We start from the raw sequence: 14889 nt of genomic DNA on the forward strand, positions 1-14889 counted from the left end.
GTACCTGCTAACTGGGCTTTCACTGCCTTTGTCAATGCGGGATCAGGTGGCATTTCTCTGAATAAGTGGATTCTTGTCTCTACACTGCAGCAAGCCAGCATGGCAGCCCCAGTTTGCTTCCCAAACTTTTTACCTGAGTTTCTGCAGCTGAAGTAAAGCTTGTAACTACAAAGGTTGGGTTTATCATTACTTTCAATTAATAACTTTGTCTATCCTTGTAATTGTAATTTCTTATTCACTTCAGGGAACTATTTACATATATTTACATATACTTATTTATACACTTTAACAAATGTACTCATATGAAAATAGGGCATTTCCCTGACAAGCTTAGGCCTGCTTCCCTATCATTCAGCTTCTCTTTTGTTTCACCTTTTGTTTTGTTTCTTGACATTTGTTCTACTTTACAACACTGCATTTTGTTGCTGAAAACATCTTTGGTGTCCGGATATCCTACCAGTTTTGTTTAATTCCTCTCACTAAAATCCCAAATGATACTGAGCATTACATTAATTTTTAACAAAAAGACTGGGATGGGAATATGGCAAACTGAAGGAAGCCAGAAACCACAGTCCTCTACTTCTTCTTCTACAAACCAAAAGCATATTACAATTCATTCTTGCATGTCCTCTCTTAAGCATGTAATCCCAGTTACAGAGACAGTCCTTGTAGCTTCAAGGAAAGCACCCACCTGATCACAGAATCTCCTTGAGGGAGGAAAACATCAGATAACTGTTCTAAGAAAGAGTTTATCTGTAAGCTGTAGACTGAGGAGAGTCATAGCATGATTGGAACTTTTTTGCATAACCAGATCCAATCTGGCCTTGGTAATAGTGAGAAATTATTACCATCTGAATTCTAATCCATGACATATGTAATTGGGGCTGGGTGGTCTCATTATAACTTCTAGGAGAGCAAACTTCATCTCATAAACTACCACTGCAGGTGGCACTTAAAATGGAGATCTTTAGGCTCAGTCGTGTAAATCCACTTCTTGTTGAACTCACTCAGCATCTTTAGCAAAGGAAATGTAAAAACGTCAGTTGTCTTCATATTTTCTGACACCTAACGATTCCTCCTAGATGTTTATGATTATTATTTAGGGAAAGAAAAGAAATTAAAGAATTTAAGGGTGTATTTGGAATTATGTAAACCACAAACACTTGAGCAAACCTAAGTAAGATGACCCCAACTCTTTAGACAAGCAGCCATGGGTCCCTAAGAGCAGAATTCTTCCAAAGATACAGTCTATGTTTTCAGGACACATATACAAATAGATCTGATTTTAAAAAAACACAACAAATTGGGATGATTAGACTCCTTCTATGCAAAGGATAAGTAGGTATTTCCATATCCTTTGCCATATCAAATTATCTAGTTGCCTAATAGTTTTGAAGACATTCAAACTATTTTAATCAACCTCAACTGGACATCATATCAATTTACCTGACAAGCCTTAATCAGTATCTGTTTACACACATTTATTGGGTTACATTGCAAGGAAGGCACTGCCTGGCCATCTTACCCTTATTTCTGTTTCAAAGTCCCATGCAAAGCTGCTCCACTGCTACAGCAGCAGCTGGCAGGCATCCTTGAGCTGGCACTCCCATGGTTTAAATTTGCTTGGAAAATTATAGTTATCCCAAAAGCAGGTCCAACCAACAGCCAATCTGTCATCACCCATGATGGCAGGACTGGAAGGGCAGCACTTCTGAACACCTGCTCAGCAAGACTCTTGATCAGTGGTGGTAGCTCAGTGAACAGCGATACAGCAACATTTACTGCCCTCAGGAAGCAAAGAAGGTAGGGCTGCTTGTGCATGAAGAAGCCCCCACTTTGGAGCAGACATCTTTGCTCTTGACTAAAAGCCAAGTTTTTGACACAGAGGGCCTTAATAGGGGTGTTGCTGTTTAAATACAGAAGTGATGCTGGTGAACAGAGGGCATTATTGTAGCTCAGTGAAGAGCAGATACTACTTTTACATTTGATTTCAATGTATTTTGAATTTGTTTTCAAAAACATCTAGAATTTAGGAGACATGTATTTATATATAATGAATCAAAATAAGTGAGGAAGTGACAGCATAAGGAACTGACGACTTTCAATAATATGTTTCATTTTAAAATTACAAGAGCATAAATGCACAAAATCTTAAAGGCCTCCATCCAACAAAGCACTTACATGTATACTTAATTTTAAGTCTCTCTACAGTCACGCTTTGCTGAATTGAGGCATAATAATGGTAAACTTCTAGGCCAAATTCTGGACTGAATTCAGCAGATGCAGATGTCTTTAAAAGGAAACAATATGTGTATGTAGAAAGCACATCTCTAGACACGCATGCCTGATCACTTGCATTCGTGTTCAGAAACTGTCAAACGCAGGAACATTTGTTTTGCCAGATTTAAAATACTTACCTTGTTTAACACAGAGCCATAGAGGTGCTTTGTTCTGACAGCAGAAAAAATGGTCTCTGCCCAAAAGACCTTACGGTCTAAAATTTGGACAGATGAATAGCAGGTAAAATGTAGAAAAGGATGAGAATGGAGGAGAGATGGAGTAATAAGCTCACATGGTTATTCATTACAGACATGTGCATTCTGTGGTTGCCAAGTTATAAGTTTTAAATATAGAAGTTTACTTTTATGTACAAGTAATAATTATTAACAGAACACAAATCTTAGGGGGCTTTGACAATCCAGAGTGAATGGGATTTTTGCCACTCATTTCAATAGAGTCAGGTTTTTATTCTGAGCCCCTGCTTTAACCCATACGTCCCAAAAAGGGTGCGTGGACAAATCTTTACAGTCCAACCAGGTCTGCCCGGACCTGTAGAGCTTGGAAACTTGGGTGCAAACATCTGGCAATTCCCAGCTCTCAGCAGGAGGACGTGTCATTCCCACACAGCTGTAAAGAGCAGGACACTGAATAGCAACAAACCCTTCTCCAGCCCTTCTTTACATCCAAGCCTCCCAATTAACCTTACTGTAATCCAGGAGCCAAGGAGGAGACTCTCCCAGAGGAGTTACTCCATGATACCTCAACCTGCAATCCTGCCGTGTTTTTCTGAGATGAAAGGCAGGGGAAACACACAATGTAGAACTGCCAGTTAGGAATGGTCTGTGCAGACTGCCAGTTAGGAATGGTCTGTGCAGACTGCCAGTTAGGAATGGTCTGTGCAGATGGCCATGCTCACAGCTCTCACCAGCTCCTGCACACCCTGGGAGCTACTAATGCTGCATAGCCCCAGCTCACATACGAAAAAGGATTTAAAACTGTCAGGCAGCAGCTTTCACTATTAACTTTCAGTTTTGAAACAGCTGAGAAGTGGAGGCTTTGAGGAAATCTGGGTCTGATTTTTATTTTTAGATAAACTGCCAGGGAAATAAATCACAGAATAATGATTTTCAGTAATTTTCTCAGGAGAACTGACAATTCACTGTGGTGACTCAGTGTTTGCAGAGTACTCTACAATATAGTGTAAGCATTTTCATTTCATCCACAATTAAATGAATTCAAGGGATCTGAGCTTTGTTTCATTAGCATTTTGCAGGTGTTTCAGCATGAGGTGGGAAGAAGGTAGCACAGGGCAGACTTTGTTAGTCTTGCTGCAACAGACACTTTTAATGAATCATGCAACGTCATATGGAATTAATGTTTTTTTCTATTTCAGAACTTTCACCTCACCTAAGAAAAACAAAATTCTGTTATCAGAGATAGAAACTAACCTTAATAAAGTCACTGATAAAGTTGGAGTAATGCATGGGTCGGCCATGCTCTTGCCTCATTTCAGTGGATCTGGTGGAGAAGATACAAGCTTTCCAGAAAAATGATTCTAGCAGCAAAATACCTTTGTAGTACTAGCACGAAAAGTCCACCCTACAAAGTTGGCTTTTTTCCTTTGTGAGTTTTTTTGTTTTTATTTCCGTTTTTTTGAACTTCTGTTAAAAAACAAAACAAAAAACCCCAACCACATGTTAAAAAGCAGGCTAGGACACCCCTCTAAACCAAGACACAGGCTCCTTGGGCTGTGAGTATAGAAACTGGCATTAGTTCAGTGACTTCAGCCAGGCTCCATTCTGTCTGAAAGGTCCATTTCACAGGGAAGTTAATGCAGCATCTTGGCCTGAATTACCTCCTTTTTATCACTACCTCTATGCTATTTAGATATAGATTTTTTAGTTAATTGTACTTGTTAAATTTTAATGTTCTTTTGAAACACTGATGAATTCAAACACCACTCTATGCAGCTTGCTGGGTCCAAAGAGTCCCACAGTGGAGCAGAGCTGTACTCAAGCCATGCTGAACTAGTTTAGCTAGAGCAGAGGATTTTTGTTTTTTCACTATAGGCATGATGTAATAACCACCCAGCTGATAAGCTGAAGCTAGTTTGCAGTGCCCCATTTATTCTTATAAAACACTATAGTAAGCTATAGTTGAAGTGGGTCTTCCCCCAGGTTCCACACACTATGAGCTAATTTTCTGCCTCCCACATCTCCAACACCCCCAGACACTCAGCTGTCTGGGCAAGACAGGCACGTCCTTGTCCGAGGGGTTGCACAGACAGTCCCTGTCCCCTTGGCAAAGGCCAGGCAGCCACTGCCGAGTACACACAGCTGCAGTGCATTTGAAGTATTGCACAAACTCAGACTTTGGAGAAAATTAACTCTTAATGTAGCCATAATACAAGCAATGAGATATTATTTGTGAATGAGAGCAAATAAAACTGAATTCTTTAGTTGCACATGTTCATTTGGTTGGGACAACACTTCATTTTGCAATTGAAATGCTAGAATAATCAAGGAAATTGTAACTTCCTCTTGTCCTCCCAAGACAGCACCAAATATTTGTTGAATTTCAGCTGTAGTGGACAAGGAAGTATAATGCACAGGTCTTGAGATGTCAAGGCAAGAAAGGATTATTAGGTCAGCTATGCTCACTCACACAGCAAAAGCTTCTGGACAATGAAAATACCCTTGAATTTAATACTTAGAATTTGATTAATAGCCTCTACAAAACTAAATAATGTTCAAAGGCACCTTGTGATGGTCTGAAGACACCAAGACCCATTGTGAATCCCAGCAGAGAGTTCCAGTGGGTACTTTGAAACAGCAGCTTTATTTCTGATTTCAGCTTCAGTTTTCAGACGTTGGTTCTTGTGACACATTTCCCTGCTAGCTGAAAAAGCTCCCTGATACCCTGTATTTTTCTTCGAAGGTGCTTATACTTTATAATTGAGTCACTTCTCAATCTTCTTTTTATAATGAAAGATAGAATAAAACAGCCTGCGGCCTTTAGAGCATAGGCAGCTTTCCAGAAGAATTTATGAAGGAGTAGAGGAAGTCTTAATTTCCCTACTTACAATACAGTATCAGTCATCTCCCTTTTCAAACTTGCCAGAAGCTTTTGATTCCTTTCTGAAAAAGCTATATACTCACATTAAAAAGCATGTAAGCATGTATCAGCTCAGATAGCCCTTGGTGTCTCAGCTTGTTTTTGTGGACATGAGCACTATTTATGACAAACCAATTTGGAATTGCATAGTAGGTAGAAATATAAATCTTGTCTAAATCTAAAGCTCTAGTGCTACTTTTAACAGCAGCTTTTATTTCACTGAAATATTTTCTTTTCATAGAAGTGGATTTCAACAAATCTTACACTAATTTGAGAAAACCCTCTGCAGATCCCAGTGACATTACAGATGGTTTGCAAGGGCTTGCTGTTTCTTGCTGCCAACACAATCATCGATGGACAAGGGCTGTTTCCCAACAAGCATCTCTGGAGGGACTGCCCAGACCTCTGATACAGAGCTATTTTCTGGACACAGCAGCCAGTGTGGTTTGGCTGGGTTCTAGCATAAGCACCTGTATGTGATCTTGTTATTAAAGAAGGAATTAGAGTGGAAAAGCAAGGTTCACCCATGGGGGCACAGGTAACACCCTCCAGGAGCTGTGCCTCAGCCACCTCCCTGGGAGCCACAAATCTGCTCCCAGACAGATGTTTGCCAGGTGGCCCCTCACACAGCAACCTGCTCCCTACCACAGAGCCATGTGATGGTTAAAAAAAAACTATCCCTTACCCTTGCTGGTGCCCCTTTGTGACTCCAACCCCTGAAGCTGTGCCCACCCACTCCCTATGAAAGCCATGCTGTCCCCTTCCTGCCTCGCTCCCTGTGGCAGCTGCTCTCCTTGCTCATCACCTGAGACCCATTTGCCATGAAATCTAGCAGGGGAGGCTTCCCAGCCCCTTCTTCCCCAGCACCCTGGCTAGCCCTCACACCTGGCCTGTGACAGTCCTACGTGGGGCCAAGCAGAAGTGAAGTGACTGAGCCACCAGCACTTATGGCTTGTGGGAGGAAAATGCTGCTCCGTTCCCTGACACAGCACAGCCACTGGCACCAGCAGCATCACAAATCCTGTCAGGGCTTCCCTGTCTGGCACTAAAACCATACCCATTATTTATGGATACCCCTTTTTAAAATTAGATGATTACAAATTAGAGAATACATGTCCTTAAATCTGAAAGTGCAAAGAGGGGTTATAAATATGCTAAGTCATTCTTTTATGTGACCTGAATAATTATGGAAGCTGTAAGAGTTGCAGTTTAAAAGGATTTTCAAAACACATCATCTTTCAAAAGATACATCAGTAGAAGGTCATCTGTGACCCCTGCATTGTGTGGATTTTCTGATGGAGTGGATAGACCTAAAGTAAGATGACAGCTGCCCTCTCATAATTATCAAGTAGGAAGCTGAAACAAACTGAAAGCCACCCAAAATATCAAAGTACACACAAACAAATCAGCATAAAGATAAGCACTGCGCTTACATCTCTACAAGATGCTGTATCCAAGCTTAAAGGAAGATGCTGATTTCTAATGCAGACACAATACATGTGTAATTATTATATCCTACAGTTATTATAGCAGCATATGCAAATCTTGTACCATGCAGCCTGAGATTAGACTGTACACACAGACGACCAGTTTGTGCAGTCAGAGTAGTCACAACACAAGGGGAGAGAAAACTGCACGTGCACATCCGACTTCCCACATTTGGGAGCCCAGGCAGATCCACCCTTCTGTCCTATTAACCATGTACCCATCAACCTCATGTCAGAGCAACATTTATACATTCAGAAATCAGGACTGTCAGTTCTAATGGTAAGGGACAAGTCCCATTGTCTTCTGGCATATCACATTTTCTTTGAAATGACTTGTCCTAGTTTTTTAGATTAAAAATAACAAGTATATAATTCATATATACCACATAAATTTTATATTAAAAAAACTTAAAACCATACCTACACTACTTTAGTACCTGACTTGTATATTTATGTGACTATTGTTAGAAGTGACTAATTGGGTTTGATTAGCTTCATCATTAATATTCTGTCCATAATTTAACATGCTTCAATAAAATACCCTAAAGCAGTATAATGATTAGATTTCAGGAATATGTGTTTTGCAATTAAGTTGCTCTTGATTTTGATATGCAGATTAAGAAATGGTGGTCTCATTTAAAAAAAACTGCCCTTATTAACTCAGCAGTATACTCTGAAGATTAGGTAAGAAATCCAAGATTTTCTCTTTGTATATGCTAGTTAAAATGTATTTCAATCAAGCATATGTGGGCAAATCAGATTTGATTAGTTTAAGTTCACAGTCATTCTATCTAAATGAATAATGTGTCACCTAACATTGCAAAAATTTGATTAATAGTTTATCAGTTAATTAAAAATGGGGTTTAATTTTTCTTTTTTAGGAAAATGCAAGGTAGATATTCCTTGTCTTCATCATAAATGCAAATTATTTCAGCTTGAATCTATTGTTCCTTGCTCGCTTCTTAGCCAACTGGCAAGAATATAAAGCTTTTAAACCCATCTCTTTTAGAGAAGCAGTAAAACTTTGTTTGCTTACACATATGGCTGCCAGTTGTACAAGTTCGAGTGGGATAATTCCTACACATCCGTATTCCTCCCCCAGCCTCTGCAGGGGCTTCTTGGAGAAGACCTCAGGTTGTCTTTGCTCCATCCTGCAGCAGGTCCAGATGGACTCCGTGAAAGTGTCCAAGTGAGACCCACTGAAGGGTTCAGGGAGAAGAGAGGAGATGCCAGACACTCCAGGGAGAAAAAGGGAGACCCTGTGGGGACAGGCAGCAATGGCAGCCCTAGCCAGCCCTGAGAGTGGAGCACCAGAGCCATGGGCAGTCCTCAATGTGCCCTCTGTTAGTCAGCAAGGGTGCCAAACCTCCCCCTGAAGCAGAAGCTGCTCCTCAGGGCCATCAGCCCATCACAAGCCCAGAAGAGCAGGATGGCAGGAACCCAAACAGAGGGAGGGAGCTGATGGGCAGATCATGTGTCTGAGCAGAGCTGCTGTAGGGGTGCACCTTCTGTGTATGTATGTTTTATTTATATATATATGCTAAATATACATATACACACACATGCATTCTCACTAGCAGACATCCATTCTAGCCAGAGAAAACACCAGGATGAAGCTGCTCTTGGTGGTTCCTGAATTTGTGCAAGCACTCTGTACTTGCTGCTCTTTGTCACCAGCTCTGTGTATGTATATATATATATATATATCTTTATGTGGTATATGCATGTGCCTAGTTGCAATACACCTTCAGCCTCTTTGCTGGTCGGACCTGGGAACATGGAGCTGTGACAGCCTCACCTCTCTCAGGATGTCAGATCCTGCTTGGTACATTTTTCTCCAACATTATGTATGTAGAACAACTCAGGAAGGAAGGAAAGGGAAACTTCCCCCATCTAAGAAGCTTAGAAAGTTATTTACAAACACCAACATTAAGAAAATGCTAGTTCTACCAAAAAAAAAGAGGCAAGTATGAAAAGTTTAAAACTGGCAAAAAAAATGGTTTCCTTTATGGCTTCAGTTAAGTTCTTTGGTACAGCCACATCATATAGTTTTAATTATATTCTCCCATATTACTATTTCTACAGGATTTTACATTATCCAGTGCACAGCATGAATAGCACTCCCTGAATTAGCAAGTATGAAACATGTACATCTACACATGACATTACCCAAATACACAATTTAACACGCTTGGCAAAGCCTCTTTAAAGATGCTCCTACAAGTCCCCATTATACCCTAGGGAAAACGGCCAGGATTGTATCAGGGAACTTAAGGAACAGCCTTCACACTGCAGAAAACAGTCACAGGAGGTGCCTCTCCTCACTCAGGCTAAGCATGGGGTTGGCAGAGCAACCTGAGTGTTCCCTGTAAGCATCACCATCAGAGCACGTGAGAAGGGCAGGATGGTGGCTTCTCTGGTAACTGTTCAGCAACTACCACAAAAATTGGCCTGTTTTTCTTCAAGAAGTGTGTTCCTTTAATTCTGCACCTGAATTTTAATGTTAAAATCAGTCCAGAATGTTAAAAATACCTTCACACAAAAATACCTTCCAAAACAGTTGGCTGAACTCATGCATCCAAGTTCCTTGCTTCTGCCCTCAGGTATCCCAACTGCCCCACTCTTTTTTATTCCACCCAAACATTTCAACATCCTTTTCAATCTGTCTGCAAATCAAAAGTCTCATTTTAGCCCTTATCACTGACTCCTCTGTTCCCTTGTCACCTACACTTTCTATACTTTATATCTTTATTTTCCTGTGCAAGGCAGCCTCCCAGAACTGATTGGAAAGACTATTACCCTTTCTCCTTCTTTCCATAGCCACTACTGCTGCTACATCAGGAAGAAATCAGCTACTTAATTACAGCGTATGAGACAGATAAAATGCCAATTTTGCCTCCTATTTATAATGATCACTTAATTTTGCAGGCACCCCACAAAGAGCAGAATCTGCATGCTGGTCCCTCGTATTTTCATATTGTTATTAATAATCTAAGCATGAGGGGGGTGAAAGACAGAGGAGAAAATATCATATTTTCTGCTGTACAGCTCTACACTATTGTAACTGAAGCAAAATAATCCTGTTTGTGAGCAACTAAATATATCTATACCAATCATAGTGTCATACAATTATTGAGGTTAGAAAGGACCTTTAAGATTGAGTCCAACCATTAACCCAGCAAGTCCACCACTAAACCATGTCCTTAAGTACATCTTCATGTATTTAAATACTTCCAGGGATGGGGACTGCCCCATTTCCCTGGGCAGACTGGTCCAATGCCTGACCACCCTTTCAGTGAAGAAATCTTTCCTAATATACAACCTGGTGCAACTTGAGGCCATTTCCTCTTGTTCTTTGGCTTGTTACTTAGGAGAATAAGCTGACCCACATCTGTCTACAATCTCCTTTCAGGTAGAGAGCAATAAGGTCTCTCCTGAGCCTGCTTTTCTCCAGGCTGAGCCCTCTCAGCTCTCTCATCTGCTCCTCATAAGGCTTGTACTCAGGGGGACAATCACTCCCCTGGTCCTGCTGGTCACACTAGTGCAGATACAAGCCAGGGTGCCACTGGCCTGGGCATACACTGGCTCATGTTCAGCTGGTGCCAACCAGCACCCCCAGGTCCTTTTGCACAGGCAGCTTTCCAGCCACTTCTCCCTCAGCCTGTAGTAGTCCCTTCTGACCTTATAGGCATCTTCTGATTGATCAAGTAGAAAGCTAAAAAGCAAAAGAAAAGCCTTATTTGATTATCCTTTGGATAAAAATGGAAGAAAACAGTTTACAGTAATCAAACTTAAAAGTCTCCAACTGCAAGTGGAAACTACAATCACAGTGAAGTCCTCACAGGTTGTACTGGAGAGAGGCCCTCGAGTAACCCTGAAATATGGATCCATCAGGAAACACAATTCACTTCAGTAGAAGCTAGGAATACTCAGACTTCTTAAAATCAGGTCCATAAAGATCAACACCTAGAGAACTGTGTCCCTAAGATAGCCAGAAACTAATTGGTCATGGATAATAATATAACATGCTTGCCCTCCACCATTAATATGTAGCTATATCAATACATCATGGCTTGATAACGTGGTATGACTGGAATCTATATCAAATGATTATATCAATGGCCCATTAAGCAAATAGTATATTAAAACAGTAGAAGAGCATTGGGTGTTTGCTCCATAAATGGGTATATAGCAGTGGGTTTAGGATTTAACTAGACTCCCCAATAAAGCAATATTATATAAGCTGCAGGTTAGCAACAAATTTGCTCTACCTCGTTGGTTTCTATATAGAACCAGACATGAGGAGCCATTTTACATCCTAAGATTTGCACTGTAGCCAATTAATATGAAATATTTTCCTATGAAAAGCCATACAAACATGACCATGTAATTCCCTTCTAACAGAAATATTCCATTAGTGTTTCTGATAGAGGTCATCAATTCTTCTTTGTCATGTAACTTCCACCATGTCCAGCAGTTATCTATAACACTGAGGACACCAAACATGCCTGCCATGCTTTTTCCTCCCTCCAATGTTTGACTTCAGCTTGTCACAAAATAACGATCACTCCTGGACAGGAGCCTGTGCAGGCTGGAAATAGGACAAGCCTCCCTTTCCTGTAGTGTCCTGATGTTGCAATGCAATTATCCAGATGCAAGACATTTGACTTCTGTGCCCATTCCCTCTGAAAGGCTGCTAACAAGGACTTCCAAAAAGATTAAAAAAACCCCACATCCCCCGTGACAAATTCAAGTTGCAATTGGAGATGTTTATCCACCTTTTCAGGAATGCATTGAAATTGCAACACTTCCACAGGTTCCCAAGCAGCCACTACCTGGCATCAGTCCCCAGCCACACCTGGTGGAAGCTGGAAAGGAACAGTTATCAAGGTGAGAGGCACCCTGTAACAACGGGAAGGTCACAATGAGTTGATCCCCACTGATGCTGAGCTGAGCCTTGGGGCACAGCATTAGTCCCAGTCACTCCACTTGTGTTTTATGCTACAGCCTCTGCCAGTGAGCCCCCCGATTTGCTTGGGTTCTCTCACTGTAGCTGCTTAGAGGACTCTCACAAGATGCTGTGTTGCTCTGTACCTCCCCAAGCCTTCCAGCCCACGCCTCCAAACCAACCACCTTATAAAGAAAACACTGGACCGCTTTTCAAACAAACAGAAAGAAATTGAAGTTAAACTATAAAAAGTTTTAAGCCTGTCCCTGTGTACTATCCCATCATCAGAGCACAGGGCTGATGTCCTTCAGCACACAGCTAAGTCATGGCAGCTCCCCCCCAACCTGCCTGTCCTGAACACCAGATCAAGAGTCACCTTTTTTGTGTATCCTTTAGCAAACTCACATAAATAAAAACCATGTGGTATTGATAGACACTATTACTCTGTAACAAAGACTTCAAAAAACAACAGGGATAGGAGATGCAGAACCCAAAGGTTGAGGCCAGTTATTATAAACTAAAAAGGAATTCAAAAATAAAACACTAAGTCATTCAGTACAAGCTGCAGCTGGGGGCCGGGGCCACATCTCTCCCACTGCACAAGCCATGAAGGAGCAGAGTTTTGGGGAGCCCAGATCCTGCATTCCTGGACTGCTCCAGTACCAGCAGTTGGGTTCAGATGCCCAGCCCTGGTTTTCAGCAATGCAGCCACAGGTCCATGCCCCAGCCCCAAGGCAGGCAGGCTGCTTCTTCTCCACAGCAAGGCCTTTCACCGCCACTCCCAAGGTTGCAACACACTGCTGGGGTTCCCAACACGCAGCTCTCCTCACATCCACCCACTCCAAGGGCTGCCCTAGGAACTGGCTTTTCATGAACCTCTGCTGAAGCCTCCCCCAACTTCTTTCCCCTCCTGGGATTTTTCCCAAGCTCACTCTTTCCAGCATACACAAGTTACTGCTCTTCTGGTTCTGTCACACATTGAGTGCAAATCGCTCCCCTCCACATGTGTTTTCTGTTCACCAATACATGGAACTGGTGACAGTAATCCTCTTCAGTTTCAAAATGGTTAATGGTTTTGGGCTCTGTTTCCACTGTGTGTTAAGCTTTCTGGCCTTTATAAAGTGAGCATAAAACAGAGTTTCAGACACTTCTGTTCACTGTGCACAAGAGAAAAGTGCTTGAAAAGATGCAAGATAGTGAAAAATCAGTGCGGTGTGTTTCTGCCTCATTCATGCCTGCCAATATCATTTAAAAAAATCAATAGATTGCAATTTGCATTCATTTTAATACATTTGCATAAACTCAGGCAAATACATTGAAAGCTTTGTCCCTAACAATTTTAAAGTTATGCTGGAGCAAAACGCCAGCACCAAGAGCTCATTGCAAGCTGTTGCCTTGAGGGGGTGGTTAAATTGACAGGTTTTCCCCTCCCTACATGGCACCACCTGGGCAGCGTAGGCAGGGAGCAGGGCTGGGCTCTGCCCTGGCAACACACTTGGGAGGGACGGGCACATCCCTGGCTATGGCAAGGCAACCACTTGTGAGCCCAGACTGGTTTTATGATTGCAGGGAAGTTCTCAGACTTAAAGCAGTCTGTACTGTTTCACTCCCACATTCTGGAGCCCAGTGTTACGTCCCCGAGGAGCTGATCAGCCTCACACTACCTGTAGCAATTACTGAGCAGCAGATAGTTCAGGTACATACAGAAATGTGGTTAGATATTGGGAGATTTAGACTGGAGCAGGCTAAACATCTTTCTTCCCTGGACTAAGCCTTCCAGCGAGTCCACCTACACCTGGCTTCCCCATTTCTCTTTTCAAGAATGTGTGTTTCATCTCACAAATCCATAACTGAGCAATATAAAATTTGTTGCAAGACTGTGAGATTGCTTTAAAAAGCCTCAGATTTGCTGGTGCTCAATTGTGGTCTTCAGCCGGAGAAGCACTCCCTCATCCTATAGTATAACCTGCTACATAGTGGAACCATCCCATGCAGAAGGGAGTATCCCACAGGTTCACAGCACCAGGCACTTTCTGATATGAACCAGGTAAAACCAAGCAGGAAGGGCAGTGCAGCACTGGCAGGGAAAGCCACAAGCACCTATATCCACATTGCACATCTTGACATCAGCCCTTTGCAGCTCAGACCTTCAGCAGGGCATGCAGACCATCACACCCTAATGGGAAAACATGCCTTTCACCTCTCAGCACAGTGAGTCTGAGCAGAAACATGGCATCTCCAAGGTTTTTAAGCCACATTGTTCTGCAAAAGTTACGTTGGTGACAGACATAGCATGGTGCCCTTCAACCTCAGCCACAGGCAACGAACAACACAAGAGCCTTCCAAGATTTAAGAGGGAAGAAAAATAGTGCTTCTTACAGGCCTAAAACCAGAAAAACAAGGGTAAAAATGAAGTAACAGCTTTTCTGAAAAATGTGTAAAATATCACCAAGAGAATAAAATTTGCAATTGGCTGGAATAGCAAAAAAATCCCACAAATACACCAAGGCCTTCAACACTGCAGCTACACCAAAGAGGAGCAATGCATTGGGAAAAATCTTTCAAATTCAGTTCAGAGAAGCTGATTTCTGATGTTCTTCAAACTCAGAGCTTCGAATAATTTTTCCCCTGTAGGAACTTATACAAAAATTACAAAGAAGGAAAAATATATAAAAAGCCAAGAAATAATGACTTTTTAATCTTTGATGATATCTACTCAGAGGGTAACTATCTACAAGGATTGCAAAATTTAACCTATCATTTTCATAGTGACAACAGAATTTATAGATTAAAGATTTATAGAATTTAAACATTTGGAACGAAACCATCTGGCTCTGCAACAGCCAGCCCCAGACTTAGTGCTTCAATAGCTAGAGCCCTTCTCACTGAACAAAAGCCAAACCTCAAGTCATCAACAGCATCTGGCTATGATAAAGCCTTGCTCCAACAGCAACTATTCAGAGATGCTCTGCTAAATTAGCAGGATGTGCCTGAGAAGTTGAACTGGATAGAGGGGTGAGTGGTGACACAGTAGGTGTCCTCTGGAAAGGCTGGAGAAGG

Source organism: Pithys albifrons, chromosome 12 (assembly GCF_047495875.1).
Source record: "Pithys albifrons albifrons isolate INPA30051 chromosome 12, PitAlb_v1, whole genome shotgun sequence".
In the NCBI taxonomy this organism is placed as follows: Eukaryota; Metazoa; Chordata; class Aves; order Passeriformes; family Thamnophilidae; genus Pithys; species Pithys albifrons.